The sequence below is a fragment of the Strix uralensis genome, chromosome 9 (genome assembly GCF_047716275.1).
Source record: "Strix uralensis isolate ZFMK-TIS-50842 chromosome 9, bStrUra1, whole genome shotgun sequence".
NCBI classification, from domain to species: Eukaryota; Metazoa; Chordata; class Aves; order Strigiformes; family Strigidae; genus Strix; species Strix uralensis.
Genome location: NC_133980.1, coordinates 23,153,405 through 23,164,063, shown reverse-complemented (window position 1 = coordinate 23,164,063; position 10,659 = coordinate 23,153,405).

Here is a 10,659-nt window from a genome sequence, read left to right as displayed (position 1 = left end):
TAGGATGGGCTTTACAGAAGTCCTGAGTCTAGACCTAATGAATCACAATGAAATTGCGGTGATTCAAGGAAAGAAAACAAATGAATTATGGGTGCTCTAGAAAAAGAACCTAAAATTTTCCACCCTAAAATCTTCCTCCCTTTGTGACTATTTGTAAATAAATATTAGAAAGCATTGTCTGCTAATAACTAAAACATAATGTCACATATTTGATTTAGAGGTTTCTTGAAGAGCTTCTGAAAAATCAGTAAAATATGAGCTAGTGCAACTTTACAGTTTCTATTATCTCTCTGCAAAGAATTATTTCTTATTATATAACAGACAATAATTTTTACTTACAATTTTAAGAATAGAAATAATTTCTATTCATTATTTCATTCTATTTATAATTGCAAGCCTTTGTTGTCTTTGCAGGTTCTCTAAAGACCTCCACGATCTTACTTCCTGGCTTTAGAAAACCTCCAACAAATCATAGCGGTTTAGTCTCTCTAAAAAGATATCTCAAGTAGTGAAACACTATGCTAAATCTTCCCCAATTTAGGAAGCAGAAAACCTCCTAACAGAGATGCACAAAACTTCAGCATTTTTTTCTTAGTTCCACACGAGATACACTCGAAGAAATATTGGAAATTAAAAGTTAATTGATACAAATGAACTTTTCATTTATTTGCAAGTTATTGCTTGTACTATGACAATGTTTAAACATCAGTCCTTTACCACACTGAAAACAAGACACCAGAAGCTGGTCCTAGTCCCGAGGTCAACTGCAAGGTAAAATAGTAGCAGGTATTATAATAAGTAACAGAAACTAGCATTTAACTCTTCTGTGACATATATTGATGGATCATGTATAGACAAGCGTTCATAGATTTCAATGTTTTTTAAAAGCTGTAGTTGGTCAAATGATACACTGTTACATATATGAGATGCAGAAACGTAAGCAGGAACAGATTTAGGACAAACAGATTTATATCTGCCTTCCTGTCATGATGCAGATTATTCTGCAGAGTACAGCAGTCAACAAAAGGCTCAGTGGTCTAGAGGTTGTGATTTAGTTATCACAGCTTGACTACAACAAATTCACTGAATGTAGACTAGCCCCAGAATCTAGAGTCTTTGATGTTTGCTGCCTTCTACCACATATACTCACTGTGGCAGCCTTACTAAAGCAATGGCTAAATATTTTCTCCTAGCTTCAACAATGTTATCTGACCAGATCAGCAGTACTCACAGTCTTTCTGCCTCTTCTCTCATTCTTCCCAAGCAAGAAGTTATAAGTCTGATGCTTTTCGTCAAAAGGGGACAGGCTAGTATGCAAGACCACAGACAGTTCTTAAATTTCTCTGACTGCTTCTGCACAAAGTGGCTTAGGGGAAAGCTCACCAAGGGCATCAGAGTAACTTCCAGCAGGAAAGTTCCTAGAGGGAGCAAATTTTTCAGCTGGGACTTGAGCAAATCCCACTAACTCCTCAATCAGAAATACCTGCTCACAAGAAAAAAGGAAAACAACAACAAATGAGAAAAACTGGTGCAGAAGTTCAGAGAGAAAAAAAAATCTGTGCAAAAGGTTTTGGTAAAACAAACTTAACACTCAGCAATCTCCAAATTTCCCAAGACCATGTAAAATGCCATGTACCGGAAGGTTTACAGCATTACAAAGAGACATTGACAGAGATGTGTATGAGACACAAAAATCACTAGAGACCTTGGAATGAGGAAAAAGAGATGTTTTTCTGTGCTTTTAATTAGAGGGTTTGAAATGTCTTCCTATTCTGACCTTTCAAAAAAAAGTATAATTTTATAACTTCCCTGAACACAGGCATGGATAAAGAGGGGAAGAAAATATTTAGGCACATTATTGCAAACATCACCCTTAAAACAGAGTTCATACAGAAATATGAGAAAACCTTTAACATTTTCACATTTAGTGAAAGAGGTCAACTATGTTTCTGAGGCTACTAAAAATTTGTAAGCAGGGCTTTATTTTCAACCCTTTCTAGCTGTACTAGCTGCTTTTTCAAAAGCCTGGGTGAAGGTCACAGCAATTTAGAAGTAAAGGAAGGATCCTGTTCTTGCTGTCTTTCAGCGTGGCATTTACTGAAGAAAGCAAGAACTGCAGATCTTGTTTATGAGGTTTATGTCTTCACATAAGATATGCAGGAATGAGGTGATGAGAGTTTCAGGCTGAGAATATCAGGGTGATGACTCAAGCTCAGTTAAATCTTTAGAACAAGCAAAGTATTTTTCTGTTGAAGAGATGGTTGGCTTAGTTTATGGAAGGGATTGATGGTACTGCTTCATTTTACATACATTTTTATATCTTCCCCCTTACTGTGGTATCTGAGAGCTTTCTACATTTTCTAACTGCAGTACATTTCTGTCTCATTCCTTCAAGCAGATGTCCATGACAAAAGGAATCACCATCTCAATTAGCTATACTATTAGCAATTCCAGCAAGAACCAAATACTCAATAAATCTCTTTGTAGATTAAATGCTTGGAGGAGCTCTCAGTAGTGACATCCATAGTCTGCCTTTCTGCAGGTAAAAGAATCTTTCTGTTTTCTTAATTTTTCATCTGTTGTCACTCATAAGTGAAAATATTATTCCAAATAGAAATAACCATTCTGTAGGGAATAGAAGTTTCAAAAATGTAATCCAAGAAACCATTTAGATCTGCTTGCATGTCACACACTCATCTCTTGTATCTTCAAGTTTGACACTAATGAAATGATGGCTGCCCTCTTGCTATACCTGTGCATGTGCTTCGCAGAGCCCTCCATGAAAAGGCACAGCACTATGTGACCATGTGGTGTGCAATTTACTTCCCACTTTGAATTGGGTGTGGTGAGGTCTTTCCTTGATCATATATGGTTATTGAGGTAGGAAGGAAGAAAAAGGGATGTTTTCAGGCTTCCAGAAATATTCAGGACACCAGAAATATTTTTACTAAAAATTCAGTAACCATAGGCGACCTAGATTTTGAAGGGGCTTACTCTGCAATACCTTTCTACATACATTTTAAACAAATTTTGCTGTTAATCTGCAGTCCCAAAAGTCTGAGCCACCCTGCAGAGTATCCTGCCCTGAGTGTTCCAGGATGCAGACAGTCATTTCAGAGCACATGTTCTTCTTTATGGAAACACTGTCCATAGTTTCATGTAATTTGGAGAGGGTTAGTTAGACAGTTGCTGGTTTAGGATGGCTCCTTATCAGGCTGCTCAGCTTTGTCTCATTGCTCTCCATTGTCTGATGTTTAGATGCCTGTTGTGGCCTGTTTAATACTTATCTTGTAAGGTTTTGGGGGTAGTCTTTTGTACTGCGTGTTTTATAGACTATAGCATGGAGGCCCCTTGGATTTAATCCCATGAATGATTCGACAGAGAATGGATAACAATAATAATGATAATTATAAATGCTACCTGGAACGGCATGGCAGAACAGGTAGACATGAGCCTCAAATACGCAAATCTAGACTCTTTTACTACCCTTTTTGCCTGTCATCTTCATAGGACTCTTCATCCTCCTCTGTACTTCACTTTCCGCACCTATAAAATGGAACTAAAAAAACTGTTCTAGTTAGCTTTTCTAATTATGGTGTGACCCCTGCTCCTGCTAAGTCCTACATAAAAACTTATATAGCAAGATGACTATCCTAATATGATTACTGCAGATCATAAATATTACTGTTGTAAGCAAATCCTGTTCTCCCACTGCTCATTTGCAGACGGAATCTGACTGTGACATCCATGTGCCTACAAGTGAAAGGCTATGTCCAGGGAAAGCAGATCACTGCAGTAGTGACAATCAAAACCTAATGAAATTCATTATTTATACTGAAAATATTTTTCTCCTTAAATACATGACAAATACATAAAGATATGGCAAACCTTATGTATTAGGGAAAGGTTAATATATTTTAAAAAATAATTGATTACTCAAGAACATAGAAATCTCTCATTTTATAAACATTAGGACCGGATCTACAGTGGTCTAGGAGACCTGTAGAAATTTGTTAAAATAAACTGCTCTACACTTGCTGAATATTAACATGAGTATTAATAAAGCATTTCAGTCAGTGAAATGTCTTTTTTCATATAAGGAGGCAAAACAAACTTCCTAAAAATATTTAACAAACTAGAAATACTTTCTCATCTATGTAATTAAACTTATGGTCCTGAATTCCACAATATATACTGGAGGTCTCAGTATTACACGAGCAAGAATTGGAAGGAATATAATACGGGTGGGAGATGACAAAATCAAGCAGAATAACAAGCAGTGAGGTGCAGGCAGAACAGCAAAAAGAGTTCCTAAATGCACAATTCTCATAGCTTCTTCTTCTAGCACATCATGCTTTAAAAGTAAAATCTAAATGCCGATGACTACTTTCACTCTGACAAGGTGACCTTCCTACCAGACAAGGCCTCTTTCCAGTGATTAGCAGTATCCGACAACTTTTTTTTTTTTTTTAAATTAGACCTACAATACTCCCAGAGACAGCTAAAATGGAAGAATGAGAGCTTCCGTCTAAGAACAAAACTGTCATCAGCATTGCATTCCCATTGTACATACATTTAGAAGACAATAACCATACAGCTGGTGAGAGACTTGAAAGTGGGAAAGTAGTGTAGAAATTCCCGAAATTAGCATGAGCATAAGTTTGAGTTCAATGGCTGTATCTCATATGTTTCTCCAGTTTAATGGCAGCATTGTCATTTTTAGGTTTCTTTTCACAATAAATAAATGCCATTTGTCCCAAATAGCTGTTTTCAGTCCCATTTAGAATAATAACTGAGACCTATTTCTGAGAATATTGTTGCAGAATATTAGTCCTCTGCTGCTTAAGTAAATGCCAAGGCAAAGCTGAAGCACTTAGCCAAAGTAATTGTTGAGGCAAGGAAGCATCAGATTTATTTATGCTATATCAAAAGACTAGAATACACACAAGTTTTTTTGCTTGCTGATTTTCAGTGAAGACACAGACAATTATTGTACTATTTTGTAAATACCACCATTCTAAGCAGAATAATAATCACAGGGAAAATTAATTCTAACTACTGTCTTCATTTAAGGGTAACAGATCAAGAAATTAGCTAGGTTTTGAAACATGTCTACTTAGTGATTCTGGAACTTGTTGCATTTTGGGACTTTTCAATGTGGTTTGGGTTTCACAAGACATTGAGTAATCACCCTCTGAAAACCATTTTGACCATCATTTGACCATCCAATCCAGAAACATTAGCCTTACTCACCAGCTGTTTCAGAAAACTTGTGTGATGAAAACCAATATCCACTAGACAGATACACACCCAGGCACATACACTGACAGGCAAGCTGTTCTTTCCTGGAAAGCCTAGTAATATTGGAGGAAAAAAAAAGCACAAACACTAAGCCTCAGCATTGCCATCCCACCACTTGTATGGAGGAAGGTTCAGGGCCAGCGACCAGATCTTACAAATCCTTCAACCAGACCATCAGAGGCAACAGTGGTGAATACATGACTGTAATGTGGAGATGGATGAGAGAGCATGAAAGAAGAAACAAAAAAAAAAAAGATTCAGTCAGAATCTTGGGGGGAAAGAGAAGGAATGACTCATTGAAGTCCTGAGGAACAAGAGTCAGCCTTGCTTTGGACACTGGTTATGACTATTAATACAGGTTTTAAAAACAATAATAGATTAAAAAGTAGCTTTGCTAGCTGGCCTCTGTACTGGGAAACTCTCCACTTTCTCAGGCCTTTGTGGAGTCACAGAAAAAAATGGGTCTTAGAGGGACTGCTGTCCTCTTTTGTACTTATTTTTGTGGAGATCAGGTTACAGTAGCTAAAAATTTTCTACGATTTAAAATACAATTATTCAGCATTCAGTCGCAGTCCTCAGATGTAATGTTCAAGTAAACAGGTTTTGCTCATATGCACAGTCAAGGAAAGCAATTGGGTGTTCAATTATACCAGGAGTATTTGCACTTGCAGTGAAAATCTATACACGGAGCAAGAGACATGGCTGGTACACGTTAGTACAGCAACACTAAAGAAGCACATGTGACAACTGAGATGACTTTGCATTTATGTGACATTTATACACAGAAAAGCATTATGTTCATTACAGATTTTTTTTACACCACTGATTTTTCTTTTTAAAAAGTAAATATCGATTTGCTTCAGAAAAAAGAGATTTCTAAAAGGTGAAATTTTAACTGCAATAACGTTAATGAGAATTGTGATATGGGCATCACTGGACATCAGGAAAAAACCTTGGAAGCCTAAAAATCCCTGATCAAACTATACCAAGAGATTCATGGCATAGCTAGAAATTTATATAAGATATAGAGATTCCTCAAGACCCAAAATGAGTGCTACCTACTACCTCTGCTAAGACACTATAGTTTAAAAGCTAAACCATTTTACTATTGATCTGTGACTGTGTAGGTAATGGTGGTGTTAATGATGTATCATAGAATGGTTGAGTCTGGAAGGTCGCTTTGACCAACCCCTCTGCTCAAGCAGGGTCACCTACACATAGAGCAGGTTTTCCAGGACCATATTCAGTTGGCTTTTGAATATCTCTGGGCAGCCTGTGCCAGTGTTCAATGACCCTCACAGTAAAACAGTGTTTCCTGATGTTCAGCAGAAATCTGTGCTACAGTCTGTGCCCACTACCTCTTGTCCTGTCATTGGGCACCACTGCAAAGAGCCTGGCTCTCTGTTCTTTATACACTCCCTTCAGATAGTTATACACATTGATGAGATCCCTCATGAACTTCTGCGAATGGCAGAACTCATCGTGTTTCCTTACTATCTAGATTTCACCTATTAATACACTTGCTCCTGGTTTTTTTACAACTTGCATAAGCAAGATACTAGGCTTCTGGACTTTAAAAACCTAAAGAATCCAAACTAGGCACTGTATCAACTGGGATTATCAGATTCTGCTTACCTACATCAGTAGAATTTTTGTCTCTTTATACACTATTCTTCCTTTCTTCTCCCATAGTTCTCAGTAAATATCTAGCCTTAAACTAAGGCTCTCATTCAGTCAACAAGCAAAGATCAATAACTAGATGAAACAATACACGTGTTGTTTGTGTAATGTACTTTATATATTGATTAGTTAACTCTGTGAAGTATTTTGGATCTTTTGGTACAGAGGATGAGATGAGAATGTAAGCCACTCATTAGCCTCTCTGACTTGACAAGTGCAATCAACTTTGATTATCTGTTAGTGGTTTATCTGTGAACAAACAGTGCCATAGGTGAAGCAGCTCCCAAGATGGCTTGATGCAAAGGCAGCTGGATTGGAAAGGGCTTAGCACCTCAGGTGAGCTGCCAAATAAATGCAGGTGCACTAACTCCATGGTCTGCCAAGAAGCAGAGCAGATATATTTGCAGAGCACAGAATTCAGGCGAGTCAAGGCCGCTGTGCCTGAGCTGGTTTAGGTGTAAAGCCAGGCTGGGTATCTCTGTACAATGCCGCACACACTTATCTTGTGTTTTGCACGGCTTATTAGATCAGACTCACTGCTGTCTACACTAAACAAGGATCAGCTCTACTCAGAGTCCTTGGGGTGCTTTTCATTACCCCTCTCTATGCTTTTGCATTGCTCTCCCCAACAAATACTAAAAGTCCCTGGAGTATCCAAGATACCAAAGCCTCTCAATTATCCTCAGAAATGGAGAGCCGACTGTTAAAAATATTCTCCTAGCTTCTCAAAGCTGGCAGGCTGGCCTCTAACACTCGCTGGAATTTTTTCTTCCATATTCTGTAGTATGCTTCTCTGAAAGTACTTGTGCATTGTGCCTCACTGATACTGTTGAAACATCCTTTGGCTCTTGTAAAGGGGTTTTCTTATCCAGAAACAGGCTTCTGCTTATGTGGGCAGTGATTCATGGGCAGTGTCATTAGGAACTGAATTGAAATCTCTGGAGTGCATCACAACTGGGCTTTGCCAGCCTTTGCTACTTAAGCCATTGTCAGACTGTGCGTCGAGCTGAAATTTCTATTAAGCTATCTAGATTTACTAGCTGCTATTAATACAACTTATGCTTCATTAAGCATGAATTCGAAGTGAACCAGGCTCTGAAGCCCTGGTTCAATAAAGTGCTGAAGGACAAACAGAACAACTATTTATATTCCTAGAAATGTCAGCAGGATGGAGAAGAACATTTGTTTCCACTGTACATCCACCTCAGAATCAGGTGGCTCTTTAGAATGACAATTCCCTCACAGATTGATTTTTTTTCCTTTAAATTGAACTTAGCTTGTTTCAGGCTTAGACAAAAGGACCACAAATACTGCACTGAAATACACACTTATTCTCAGACTCAAAGTTTTTTACAAGTCTGTAGCATAAAACTTGCTAATTAGAAGAGAAAGTCCTAACTTGCCTTGCACTTCCAGGTGCAACTGAGGAACCTTCATTTGAATGGCTCTGCTTTAACCATCTGTCCATTGCCAAATATGCCAAATGTGCTGCAGCATTCTCTGGCCATGTGGCTGCACAGCCACGGGTCAGTGAGCAGACTGCACATTGGCCTGGCCTGTTCTTTCATGGACAGTACAGATGTCTTGTGTATTTTCTAACAAATATACTCATAGCAAAGGCTACAAATTGACACAGAATCAAGTTACAGATGGGGAGGCAGCTCTGGTTCATCAGATCCTCAACAGTAATTGCTTTTCTACATTAGAGAGGAAGTTTAGCCATAACTGAAAGCAGTAGAGTGTGCTCATCTCAGGGATAATGTTCACAGGAAGACCCCCTAAATACTGTGAGCCTTAGTTTTGGCTTCAGATATTTCCCCTTATTTCAGAGCATGTTCAAAATGGGGTTAGATTTATGTCTGAGTATAAGCACTACGTTAACAAGCTGTCACTCTGGAAGTTATCACAAAATAGCTAGTTACCTTGAAGTAATTTATTTCTGAGCTCAAATGTCCAGTGGAACACTTCCCCTCAGTATCATCACGGTTAGGGCCCATAGGAGCATACAAAGAAAGAGGTATTAGTATGAAAAGGTGGCAGTTTACAGAAAAACAGAGGTCCTAGTATAAAGGAGGTAGAATACTGAGGGACTGGAGGGAGAGGGAGAAGCTGGTTAAAAGGAGAATATGATGGCAGGGTCTGTGAGGCAAGTGACATGTGGACTGGGTGTGTAAGTATGGTAATTAGTGCTGTGCAGTGTAAGACTCTGATCAATGTTGCCTGATTAGGGTTGGCAGGCACCAGACACTTGTCTAAGTGCATTTATTTTGTCCAGTTCTGGTTTACAGGATTGACTTTTAAGGAGTTACATGAAGAGGCTATTCAAATGCCAAGTCTGCTTCCAGTTACTCAGCTTTCACAAATGTGAGAAAAACAGTGAGTCTTCTCTGAGTTACATCTAACTGGTTTTGTCTGCAAGCGTAGGAAAGGTTTATGTTCTACTTTAATGGAATACTTGACCCAAAGCATTCTTATTTTATTGGTTTTGTAGAGAGTTTGTTGACCCTTAATGGCTCAAAGACCAGTATCTTCTGACATACTCTGTAAGTACACGGTTTCTAAATAGCTTCATTATTGTGTACCAAATTCTAGCACCTGAGACTAATTTTGTCTTCCTTCTATCATACATTTGTTATGATCATGCCTGCTTGAATTCTTCATTTTTCATTAGACAAAAATCACCTGTATCTCCAGTCACGCTCCTTGACTACATAAATACTTTACAAAGACATAGCCTATTTTGCACATTGTACAGCAGTAAGTCAGGTAGTCCAGGAATATTTCAAGTCTCAATTGTTTGAGTCTTGTAATGATAGTATGCTACTCATTCCAGAAGTCCCTCATTCTACTAAGTCTTCCATTCAGCTTGTCTTTTCTAAGACCTTCAGTGTTAACTCCACCGTTACCTAAGCTTTCCAAATACGTAATCTGAAACAGAACACGACTACACAGGGTGTTCACGGTCCCAGTTACACTGTGGCAAAGCTTGACAGAAGTTCCCCAATAGTGTATTTTATCCACATCAGGCTGTATCAAGAAGGTTTTACAAGACACATGGAATTTATCCTTAACAGTCAGCAAATCTTAAAAGTTCTACAGAATGGAAAGGAATAGAACCAGTTGGGAAAAACGGGCAGGAGATAATGGTAGGAGAGAAGCTAACCCTTCAGGATAGACTGCCTCAGGAAAGCCCCCTTTCTGCTCCCCAAGGAGCTACCACTACTTAAACATCTCCATCCAACTGCTGAGTTTCCAGATAAGAACTATTAACCATCAGAAAACACCTAATGATTTTGCCCTATAAAACTTTTGCATCATGAAGTGCATAGAATTTGAAATGGTTAGACATAGCACGGGGATATCTTTCTGTATAGTTTAAAACCAAAATATTCTTTAAAACATAGTTACTCATGCTACTGGGCCTGGGCTCCACTCTACCCACTGAAACTATTTTAAAATGAGTTGCTGTCATTAACTATCATTCATACTCTTCTGTGCCAGTCAAAACAGCTTTGCTGCTCACATGTGATGGCCCGTGGAATCCAGGACTTAGCTCTACGGCTATGTTTACGTGGCACAACATGGTGTTGTGGAGAGCTACTTGAACCAGCCTGAACAAATCAGCTGGCCTACACAAAACTTCCATCACACGGCTAATTAACAGATCTCTCATACTTG